Raw genomic sequence first — 12,667 nt, 5'->3', positions numbered from 1 at the left:
AAAATACATCTTAGTGTATGGAAAAAGGCATGTACAGGAAAAAGAGAAAAGGGGAGGTATAATAAGACAAATTAGATCACATGAAGAGGCAAAAAAAGACCAATAGAGGAAAAGAAAAGAGGATTATCAGTATTGTCTCAAGCTCGATTTCATCAGTTTGGGCTCAAAGAGGGAATAACTTAATCATTTAGTTGGGTATATATGTTTTTCTCATCTTATGTAGAAGTAGGAGGAGAAAGAATAAAGAAAAAGGAGGGCCTGGATAGAAGGGAGGTCATAAACACTAGGGAAAAAAAGATAAGAGAGGGGTGGAGATGTGATAAAAAATAAGCTAGTGGGTGGAATGGGTCAAAAAACAAAACACTATTAAGGAGGGATAAGGTGGAAAGAGAGTACAAAAGGGGAGAAAATAGGATGGAGGGAAATACTGAGTTAGGTAATCATCACTGTGAACATGAATGGAATGAACTCTCCCATAAAACAGAAGTAAATAGTGAATTAAAAAACAATCCTACAATATATTGTTCACAAGAAGTCCATTTGACACAGAGAGAGACATACAGAGTAAAGGTAAAAGGATATGAACAGAAACTTTTCTGATGAAGAAATTAAAAACATTTCTAGTCATATGAAAAAGTGCTGTAAATCACTATTGATCAGAGAAATGCTAATTAAGACAACTCTTAGATACCACTACGCATTACTCAAATTGTTTAAGATGACAGGAAAAGTTAATGATGAATATTGGAGGAGATGTGGGAAAACTGAGACACTAATACATTGTTGGTGGAGTTGTGAACTGATCCAATCATTCTGGAGAGCAATATGGAACTATGCCCAATGCCTATCAAAATGTGCATATCCTTTGATTCCTCAGTGTCTCTACTGGGCCTTTATCCTAAAGAGATCATAAATGAGGGGAAAAGACCCACATGTGCAAAAATGTTTGTAGCAAGCTTTTTTATAGTGGCAAGGAACTGGTAACTGAATGGATGCCCATCAGCTGGGGAATGACTCAATAAGTTAGGGCATAGAAATGTTAAGGAATATTATTGTTCTATAAGAAATGATCAGCAGGCTGATTTCAGAGAGACCTGGAGAGACTTATATGAACTGATGCTAAGTGAGGTGAATAGAACCAGGAGAACATTTTACACAGTAAGAGGAAGATTATATGATGATTGACTCTGATGGACATGACTCTTTTCAACAGCAAGGTGATTCAGGCCACTTGCAATGGTGTTGTGATAGAGAGGTGCATCTGCACCTAGAGAAAGGATTGTGTGGACCGAGTATGGATCACAACATAGTATTTCTACTTTTTTGTTGTTGTTTACTTGAATTTTGCTTTCATTCTTATGGCTTTTTTTCCCCTTTTTAATCTGATTTTGTGCGTGTGTGTGTGTGTGTGTGTGTGTAGTATGATAATTGTGAAAATATGTAAAGAATAATTGAACATTTTTAACATATATTGGATTATTTGCCATCTGAGGAAGGGGAGGTGTGGGGAAGGGAGAGAGAAAAATAATTTAGAACACAAGGTCTTGCAAGGGTTAGTGATGAAAACTATACTTGCATATATTTTGAAAATAAAAAGCTTTATATATAAAAAGATCCAGTACCCTTAGACCCACAAGCATCATTGTGGTTTTTAGAAAGCAAAGCCTTGCATATCCTAATAAAATTCTGCATATTCACTGTATTGAATTGTATGGCTTTTCCAAACTTCGCACAATTATGTCACTTAAAATTCTAAACCAAATTTCAGCTTTCTAATTAATGTGCCTTTCAAAGAGCTACCTTGGTTATAAATACCAGTAAATATAAATACTTGTCATTCCAATGAGGGGATTGAGTGAAAGAAACATGGAGTAATGGTCAAATTCTGGCCTCAGTCAGGGAAATTAAAAACAAAAAAAATAGATATAGTATACTATATCTTATACATCCAATTTGCTTCTCCTAAATGGGTATAGGTTTTCCAAGACTCAGTCTTAAATAAGATGGAGTTTTCATTTATACCCAATCATTCCAAGACAGATTAGGCAGTATTTTCTCAAACATACCATTTTTAAGGGTTTTTATATTCAACCATTTAAAATTCTTCTACTCAAATAATGCTATATCCCTAAAAAGTCATACCTAAATCTTCTTAATTTTAAATGGGAGGTAGATGGTATGTGTACCATAAGGAAAATGGATACTTTGGCATGCATAGTCTCTATCAAGAGACAAATTGCTGTTCTAAACAACAGTTTAAAATGTATTGATGTGCACTTATTGGAAATGATGGACTATAAAAGTTATTTCTTTGTAGATATCACTAAAAACATCTCAACTATGCAATCCTAATGTGAGAGATTAGAAATCTGTATGTTTTTTTTTCTGAGCATCTGAAGTAATATCAATGAAATATATTGGAATGACTTCTGTAAGTGTAAAGATAGAGATAGACTGAGTTGTGCTGTGGGGAAAAGAATCTATATCAAACAGAAAAATAAAGACAACAAAAAAAAATCTAAAAAAAGAATATTAGTCTCCTTACTTAGTTTTGCCTTCACCAAATATATGCTAAATTGCTCTTGATGGACACTAAAATACATTTTATTGAGTATACTTAATTTCCACAAGTGAAACTTTCACCTCCAGTCAATAAATTATACATATACATATACACATCTTTTTGAAAGACAGAACATTTTTAGAAGAAATAGGAACAGTATTATCTTATCTCAGATGTTTCTAACTGAATTTCTTTTGAATTCACACAGTAGTAAAATAAAAGAGAGATTCTAGCAAGGACCCCCAAACTGCTGCTTGCTATTGGGTGAACTGTTATCTCAAAAACAGATGGTCATCAATATGTGTAGTTACTATGGACCATATTCAAGTCACCTTCACTGATGTACTATTCCTCTTTGAGGGACCCTCCTTAAAGCTGGTTTGGACTTTGATGTTCTTGTTTTACAGCAAGCAGCCCAATCTTTTTCTCGGCCTATTACTCATCCCAGGGGTGGCTGCTGGCACAGAATTCTCACTATAAAGCTCACTTCCTATCCTGTTCCTACTCATATTATGCTGAATTGTACTTCAAATAGTTCAGACTTTTGATAATTGGGCCACAGAGTCTGTTTTAACTTTTAATCTCCAGGTATTTTTCCTTGCTCCTGTGTTCCAACTGTGTAGTTCTGGGTGGCCTTTTGTAAAGAGAGCCAGTGCTGAGAGGTCAGGCTGTAAAGGCTTCAAGCACTGCATGTATATAATTAAGCATGCCTTCCTCCTGTAGAGTCATTATCAAATTTGGGTGCAGCCCCTCACATTTCTGAACAAGATTCCACTCATCTCTGTTCTATAAAATTCATCATCAGTAGTGATTTATCCTTGGAAAAAACAAAGCAAAACACACATATACACATGCACACACACACACACACACACACACACACATACACGCACACACACCTCATTAATTTTGTTACCTGATATTACATTTTCTGAGATTCCTGGGGACAGCTCCTAACAGTGCTCTACAGATTATTAATCTGGTTTATAATCAAGTATTGGATGAGATTTGACAAATAAAATGGCATATTTTAGTTGGACACTGGTAAAGGACTCATTCTTGCTAGTTGTCTTGTGTTAAACAATTTAAATGTTTCCCTTAGACTTTTAAGTGTTTCTCTTTTATTTGCTAAAAGTAGACTATGTTTGAAATGTACATGTATCTTACAGAATGTTTTCCCGAGCTACATAAGATAGGAATCTGACTCAGAATATTTATTTTATCTTTATAGAATATTAAACAGTTCCACACAGTAGTCACAAAGAATGACTAGGAATTCAAATGATTCCAAGCTTAATTAGATTGCATAATTTCAGGTAAGAAATGTTTTTCTTCTTTTAGCTTTTCTTCTTCCTATTCCTCCATTTCCAACTCTTGTTTCTTTTCCTCTTTTTCTCTTCTTTCTCTTTTTCCTCCTCTTGTTCCTCCTCCTCTTCCTCCTCTTCTTCCTTCTATTTATTATCCTCCTTCTCCTGCCCCTTTTCCTCTTGTTAATTTTTGTTCTCCTATTTTCCTTCTTTTCATTTTCTTGGTTCTCCTTGTCCTCCACTTCTTTTTCTTTTTCTTCTTTTCCTCATCTCATATTTCCATCAGGAAGACAATATGACATAATTTTTACTAGAATTTTACACCTAAAAGTCTTTCAGAGGATCTACAAGATTTTGACTTTCCTAAGATCACATAGATAAGTGTCCAAATCTTGATTTGGAGTGTCAACATTCAGAAAAGATTGATAGCTCAGAACATAATTTATAGTATATAGGTTATTATATGTTTATTATATAGGTTTTCTTGAAGTGGAAATTTATTGCTTTATGTTTCAATCCTTTCTTATGTTTTGTTGTATATATGGTATTATTTTCTTTTTCTATGCTGTATTGTTTCTAATTAATTAATAAAAAATCTAACACAAAAAGTCAAAAGTCCTTTTTCTGAAAGATCTTATTCATTATAAAATTGTTTTACTCTGCAGTTGAAATACAATTATGAAATAGAGTCTGTTAATGTTTCTCTGGAGAAGATGTGGAATAAGAAAAATCATAGATTGCACCTATATGGATAGTTAATTTGAAACACAATGCATAAGATTTGGATATGATAAAATGCAGCCAACTCATACTAGAGGTAAAGAAACTATAAGTCAGAAAGAGGGATTGACTTGCTCAAAGTCAGAGACAGTGAGTATTACAGCTGGACTTCCAAACCAGGCCTTTGCCTATAGTAAATGATAAGTGATTTAACTAGATAATGCCAAATGCTTTCTTCTTTTTATTCTTCTTTTTTTTTAAAGAATGGGAAAATTCTTTTATTGATTTTATTTATACTTTGTTTAGTAAAATAAGTCTATCATAAATTATGCTATCATAAATTATACAAATTAGCAGGACAAAAAGAGTTCAATATAATCATTTAAAAACTATAAACAAATTGATGTTAAAATTTAAGGACATATGATTTCCCTTCTCTACCCCCATTTTCTCTGTGTATCATAGGTTTAAGAAGCAAATTTTAAATTTTCTCTTCATCTTTGGTTAAACTATAACTTTTATGACTGACAAAATCCTCCAAGATTTTCAATGATATGCAAGCAAATCAGAAGGTAAAATTTAATACTTCACATCTTATTAGCTCAACAACCTACATTTACTTGGGTCAGGCTGGTTCATCTTGCTATATACAATCTTAAAATAGATGTTAGGCTTTAATTATTTTCTTCTACAATCAAGTCATGCTCTTTATGTTTTCTGATTCACATTACTGCTTCACAGATAGTTACAATCACTTTAATTTTTAAAATTTTGCTATGAAAAATCTGCCTAGTTGAAAAACTGTTTAAAAAAATTTCTGTCCTGTTACTTCTCCTTAGAATAGTGCTACCTGAATTCAAGTATTTATACAAAGAGTGCTTACAAAATTTAAAACTACTTTTTATTTCCTTTTCTTTTAAAAGCCCACTTCCAGAATTTAAAACCCATTAAAAAAATGTATTTTTTTTTACCCAGAATAGAGATAAAGAAACCAAATCTTTGAGATATCACCATTGTCCTTAAAATCTTCTATATTAGCTCAGTACAGTTATACTGAACATAAACAGTTATTGCAGCATTTTCAAAACAATCAAGCAAATAAAAAGTAATTAATATTTAGAAGTAAATATATCATTCCTTTAGGGAAATATTTTTATCCAAATCATAATAGTAACTTAAATAGTGAAAAATTCTGTCTCAATTGTATTAGAACTTAATTTGTGCAAATTTACCAGAAATAGATTTTTAGGCACATTTCAAAAGAATTTAATTTAGCTAAATGTTGAATGTGTCTGTAGGCATATGTGGTTTTATTTTTAAATTAAAAAAACTTTTATATATATATATATGTACACATACACACACATACACATACACACATCTTTTGGCCATGTGTACACCTAAGACATCCAATTCATAGTCACCTAGCCAATAGTCTTTCTACATATTCAAATAGCATATCTTCTGTAATGGTCTTCATAAAAGAAAATGAGGTAATTTTAAAACAACTTTAATGTGGAGTTTTCTTGACCCATTTTTTCATTCTATAAATTTTCTCAGGCTCAACAAAACTATTCAAGTGATTCAAGTTATCCCACTCTTTAAAAAAAAAGTCTCTGCAATGATTTTGAAACACAGTGCAATCTTACTTTCACCATTATCTGCTTTTTCCAAGAGTTCTTTTAATTCTTTTTTGGTCACAACAGTTTTTAATCTCATTAGGATCAGGATTTAAGGTTACATTCTTTCTCACAAACAAGATGTAATCAATTTCATATTCTCCCCAAATCCCATCAGACTGCGCCTTGTAGTGGATTCCTTTTAGGTAAGGAAATATTTTTTGGAGGACACTGTCCTATGGGGATTCCTAATTAGGCCTTTTAAAAGTCTCTGAGCTTCCATTTTAATGGCATTATTTACTTTCAGTTCTATTAGATTGCTCAATAAGCAACTAAACAAATGTTTATAAAACAACCTGAAAATGTAATTGTAGCATCTGATCTTTTCTGCAGTAATAATTTATTTTCTGTATTAAATAAGATACTAAAAGCTCTACTCAATTCCTTGTGCTCCTGCTGAGGGTCCAGTGCTGTGACTCTGCTCCTCCTATAGCACTGCTACTCACTGTCCAAAACGGCCTCCACTGCTCTAAGAGAGAAGACAAGGTACAAATCCCAGCTCATTACCTCCACAGCGTCCAAGCCCTTTTTCCTTTCCCTAGTGCCTCTCAAGACTTGTAATATTTAGAGATCTTGTGGGTTTTATGAGAGATAAGGACTAGGGATGGATGCTATGAAAAGTATAAAAAGTAAAAAGTTAGAGGAGTAAAACTCCTGGCAGCTCCCATAAAATAGCAGGAGCATAATAAAATATTATTAGGAAATATTTTATAAAAATACAATACAAAATTTCAATTTTTGTTCTTTTAGTCAATTTGCAGCCACCAAGATCCATTTATATTTTATTTTGATTCTTATTATTATTTTAGTAAGTGAGCAGGAAGCAATTTGGTAGATGGGTAAAAGCTCTGATGCTAGAATCAAAGAACGTGGCTTCTAATTTTGCTCTTGTTACTTAATACCTATATGACTTTGGACAGGTCATATAATTGCTCTTTCAATTAATTCTTCTTGTAAGAACTAAGAGAACAGTACAAGATCCTTGATCTTATCAAGAATAAAAGAATGGAAAATATCTGTCCACCTTTCCATGCACATGCCTTTTTCCTTGGTGACTCAAATTCAAATTCTTTGCCTTTTCTTGGTAAGATTTACACAAAGAATCTCTTGTCCAACAAAGAATGTAGATGAAGTTTTTAACTGACCCCTCTATGTGTTTCTACAATTTTCCACACCATTAAATGAACTAGCAGTGCATACCTTAAAAGCAATTGTAGGTCATTTTCCTCACTTGACCTCAGTTTCTGCTCCTGTAAAATTAGGTACTTTCTAAGGTGACTTCTTGCTCTAAAATCCTTTGCTTCCATTACGGTCATATATGGCTGAATCTTAAGCTTAAAATTTCTGTAGTCATATTGGCCCATCTATCATTGGTGTGACATCAAAATGTGACCAAATCTCCCTGGAAACTTATCTAAAGCATAAGCCAAGATTGACATGGCCCATGGTACAAAAGAGATGAATGGGAGGCGTTAATAATTTTTTTGGTTTCATTATGTTCACCAAAGTTGCTCACAATTGCTATTGAGGATATTCTGTACAAGATCTTGATAGAAGCTTACCAATCTCTAATTAGTTTCATTAAAAAATAATTCTAATGTTCAAGTTCTATAGATGTTCTTATATGTGTTAACCATTGTTCTAATTTCCTTGACTCCTGGAAATTTCTAATTAATAATATACATAAGCATTCAAAAAATTTAGTTGTCATTCTCATTGGAAAAACAAAGTGAGATACACGTCTGTTTTGATAGCTCAGATAATAAAATACAAATGACAGAATTAGGGAGTCTAAAAGAATAGGCAATGTTGATGCACAATAATGTGAACCCAAAATTAAATAAGAGGAGGAAATTGAGCTGACTTAACTTTGGAAAATGACATAGAAGTTTTACTGATCACAAACGTTTGGCTACTCAAAGGTACCACAAAAGACATCTAGAAAGAATTATATGACCAAAAGAAGTGGTTGTCTGATGAGGTGATACAAATGAGGAATAACAAATAGATATTTCAAAGATATCACCGGCATCCACATACAGAGCAAGGACTCCTTTGTCCTAGGTAAATTCAGTAGGAAGTATTTATAGAATAATGTGGACAAAAACCATACAGGAGGAGGAGAGATAGAGCTTATGGTGTGAACCAGAAGACAGAAATACTGATGATATGACAGATAAATACTATCATTAAAGTATATATGTGCCATATTATACTAGGCTCAAAATTGGAATTTGGTGTTTTTAAGACCCACTGTTAAATAGTTTGCTTTTCTCAATTACCTCAGTTCTTAGAAACTTTGTTAGAAGAGTGAGGCATAAGAAAAATAAAGAATAGATAAGAAAATATAAGGGAAAAAAAATCACTGAACTCATCTTTTCTTATACATATCCCCCCACATATCTTCTCCACACACAATATTTCAGATACTGTTTTACATGAGTGTTATTGAAGGAAAGATATGATTTATTCAAATAAATAGGAGTAAGACAATCCAGCCTCTGAGATTTCCTTGCTGTAACATATTCAAAAAGTTCAATGACCTTGCACATATAAAATATGGAAATTCTATTAGATATGTTCTATCTCCAGGTTTAGAAGCCTATGATCTGAAATCAATGAAACATCATAATACTTTCTGTATGCAAGGAATTTACTTTTAAATCCCATAAATTACACACATACACATATAAATTGAGGATAATTTGGTAAACATTTTTGCCAGAATCCAAATGCTTAAATGCAGTGGTTAAAAATTCTAGGCCTTAGAGCTGAGCCAAAATGGTGGGAAAAAAACATGACTTTGCCTGAGTCCTCCCCAAAAACCTCCAAATATGTTTTAAAATGTCATAAAACAGTTCTGGGACAGAAGAATACACAAAAAGATGAAGTAAAAAAAAAACCCAGCCCTAGACAACTTAGAAGCTTGGCAGGAAAGGTCTCTGGCACCCAGGAGAGAGTAAAACACTGATCAGCACAAGCTGTGCCAGCGCAAACCAGACCCCAGCAATCCAAGAGCAGGTCCTATGGTGATTTAAACAGTGGCGACTGTGACAATTTCTGAACATCTCAGCCCACAGACACCAAAAACAAGTTAGAAGGTCAGCAGGAAATGTTTGTAGCATCTGGATGAAAGTGGACCACAGTCCAGTGCAGACTGTGCCAGCACAGCCCTGGCACCAACAAATTAGGAGTAGGTTTTAGGAAACACTAAACCAGCAGCAGCAGCGACTGCTTCCAGAGCTCTCAAACTACAGATTGTAAGAAGGCTGAGCAACTGGACAGAAGGTTAGAGGAGTCTCTTTGCTAGCACTGAGACATAGCTCTGTTGCTTTGCCCATACAAGGATCCAAATCAGAGGTTCAAATGTTAGTCCTAGGGCCAGGAGGACTTCTAGCAAACCAGAGATGATAGCCACAGTAAAGCAAGGACCTTCCTCACAGTACCAGGGCAAAAAAGAATGTTGTCAGCTTACAATCTAGAGTACAGATTGTGAGAATTCTAAACACATCTCTCCTTACAGAATAGTACCCTGGAAGAAATGAATATTTACAGATCCCTATGTGTATCTCTGAAAACAGTTTTATAAACCCCCTGAAACTTGGGACATTGCATTCTCCATTCTTGAAGGAAAATCCTGCTTTAATAAAGAGTTAAAAGTCAAGCAATAGGCTGGGAAATTGAGCAATCAACAAACAAACTAACAAAAAATAATCATATGAAGTTACTATGGTTACAAGAAAGATGAAACACACACATTCAGAAAATGACAAAGTTAGAGCTCCATCAAAATCTTCCAAGAAAAATATGAATTGGGCATGCAGTAGTTCAGAACTGATTTTGAAAATCACGAAAGAGAAGTTGAGGAAAAATTGGGACGAGAAATAAGAGTGATCAAAGAAAATCATGAAAAATGAGTCACCCAAAACAAATACAAACAAACAAAAAATTCCTTAAAAAGTATAATTGTCGAACTCTAGGAGATGACTAAGAATCATTACATAGAATTCTCAATCCCTATATTTTTGTCCACCTGCATTTTTTATTTCCTTCACAGGCTAATTGTATACTATTTCAGAATATGATCCTTTTTGTACAGCAAAATAATGGTTTGGATATGTATACTTATTTTGTATTTAATTTATACTTTAACATATTTAACATGTATTGGTCATCCTGCCATTTAGGGGAGGAGGTAGGGGAAGGAGGGGAAAAATTGGAACAAAAGGCTTGGCAATTGTGAATGCTATGAAATTACCCATGCATATAATTTGTAAATAAAAAGCTATTAATTAAAAAAAGGTATAATTGTCCAAATGTTAAAGAAGGTACAAAAGCTTATTGAAGAAAAAGATTCCTTAAAAATTAGAATTGAGGAAATGAAAGTAAATTATTTTTGGAAATATCAAAAAATAATAAAACAAAAAAGAAGAAAAAGGGGGGAAAGTCTGTGAAATATCTTATTAGAAGAAAAAATTACCTAGAAAATAGATTTAGAATAGATAATCTTAAAAAATGTATTGGATTGACTTCCAGGAGTGAAGCCAAGATGGCAGAGTGAAGCCAGGAAGCTCTCCCAGTTTCCCTCAAGAGTCTCATGAAACCAAGCCTCTGAACAGAGTCTGACAGAATGAAATTACTGGCCAGTTCAAGGTAGATTGGAAAACATTCAAGAAAAGAATGTCTCACTGGTGTGAAAAGGATATTCAGCTCAGCTCAAACAGACTCTGGGAAAGTCAATGAGAGGATCTTAATCTCAGAAGATCACCAACTAAAACAGTTGATCTTGACTCGGTAGAGGGGCAGACCAGTGAGGCAGCCTCCAGTCCTAGCACAGAAGACAAATTCTGGGAAAGCAGGCTGTTTTCTGAAAAGAGCAAACAGAATCCTACAATATATTATTTACAAGAAAGACATTAGGCACAAAAGAAGCATAGAAAGATAAATAGGAGAAAAATATATATTATTCAAAGTTTAAACTGTTTACATTCCTACATGTAAAATATATCTGTATCTCTTGAGAACTGTTTTTGTTACTGCAGCAAACAGAGGTGGCATTCATAGGGTGTAGTTCTGAATGGACTCTGATGTGTAAAGGTTCAAAGAAAAAGACATTAGTGGTTGGAAAAAGATCTGTACAGGAAGAAGAGGAAAGGGGAAGTATAATGAGACAAATCAGATCACATGAAGGCCTCTTCAAAAGGTTTCACAAAAAAACAATAGAGGGTAAGAAGGGAGTGTGATGAACATTGTCTGAAGCTCAATTTCATCAGTTTTTGACTCTAAGAGGGAACTAAATCATTCAGTTGGGGATAGGAATTTGTCTAAGCCTGTAAAGAAGTATGAGGAGAAAGGGGATGGGGGGAAAGGAGAGAGGTAGAATAAAGAGGAAAGAAACATTAGGAAAAAAATTAAGATAAAAGGGGAGAGGAGATAAAAGATAAGATATGGGGTGGGTCAATAAAAAAACAGTACTTTGAACAGGCTGGGCAGAACAAAAGTATATACAGTGGAAAAAATAGGAAGGAGGGAAACACAGAATTAATAATCATAGCTGTGAATGTGAATGGGATGAACACACCCCCAAAAGGGAAGGAAATAGCAGAGTGTGGATTAAAAAACAGAATCTTATGATATATTATTTACAAGAAACACATTAGGCACAAAGAGACACATACAGAGTAAAGATAAAATGGTAGAACAGAATTTATCATGCTTCAGCTAAAGTTAAAAAAAAAAAGGCAGGGGAAGCAATTCTGATCTCAGATAAAGCAAAAGTAAAATTAGACCTAATAAAAAGAGTTGAGGAAGGAAAGCACATCTTGATTAAAAGTACCATAAACAATGAAGTACTAAAGATATTAAATGTATATACACCAAGTGGTAGAGCATACATATTCCTAGAGAATATACAAAACCATTTATAAGAAAAAATAAAAAGCAAAACTATATTAGTGGGATATCTCAACCCTCTCCTCTCATAGTCAGACAAATCTAATCACAAAATAAGCTACAAAGAAACTAGGAAGGTTAATAGGATCCTAGAAACCTAGATATAATAGACCTCTGGAGAAAATTTAATGGCGACCAAAAGGAATATATCTTATTCTCATCATTATATGGTGCCTGTACAAAAACTGATCATACATTAGGGCATAAAAATGCTAATCTGAATTACAGAAATACAGAAAGAGTAAATGTTTGCTTTTCAGACCACAATGCAATAAAAATCATATTCAATAAAGAGCCAGGGAAAGATAGAGTAAAAACTAAATAATGTAATTCCAAAAAATGAGTGGGTCAAACAACAAATTGCAGAAAGAATCCATAATTTCATCCAACAGAATGAAAATTATGAAATAGCATACCAAAACCTATGGGACACAAGGAATGAAGTT

At 33.5% G+C, this 12,667-nt stretch overlaps 1 pseudogene; it reads right to left on the bottom strand.

The window, feature by feature from the left end:
* Positions 1–6,136: 6,136 nt before the first annotated feature.
* On the bottom strand, positions 6,137–7,576 carry LOC111718681 (annotated as a pseudogene).
* Positions 7,577–12,667: the final 5,091 nt, after the last annotated feature.

Source organism: Sarcophilus harrisii, chromosome 2 (genome assembly GCF_902635505.1).
Source record: "Sarcophilus harrisii chromosome 2, mSarHar1.11, whole genome shotgun sequence".
In the NCBI taxonomy this organism is placed as follows: domain Eukaryota; kingdom Metazoa; phylum Chordata; class Mammalia; order Dasyuromorphia; family Dasyuridae; genus Sarcophilus; species Sarcophilus harrisii.
This window is presented reverse-complemented; position numbering and strand designations above follow the sequence as displayed.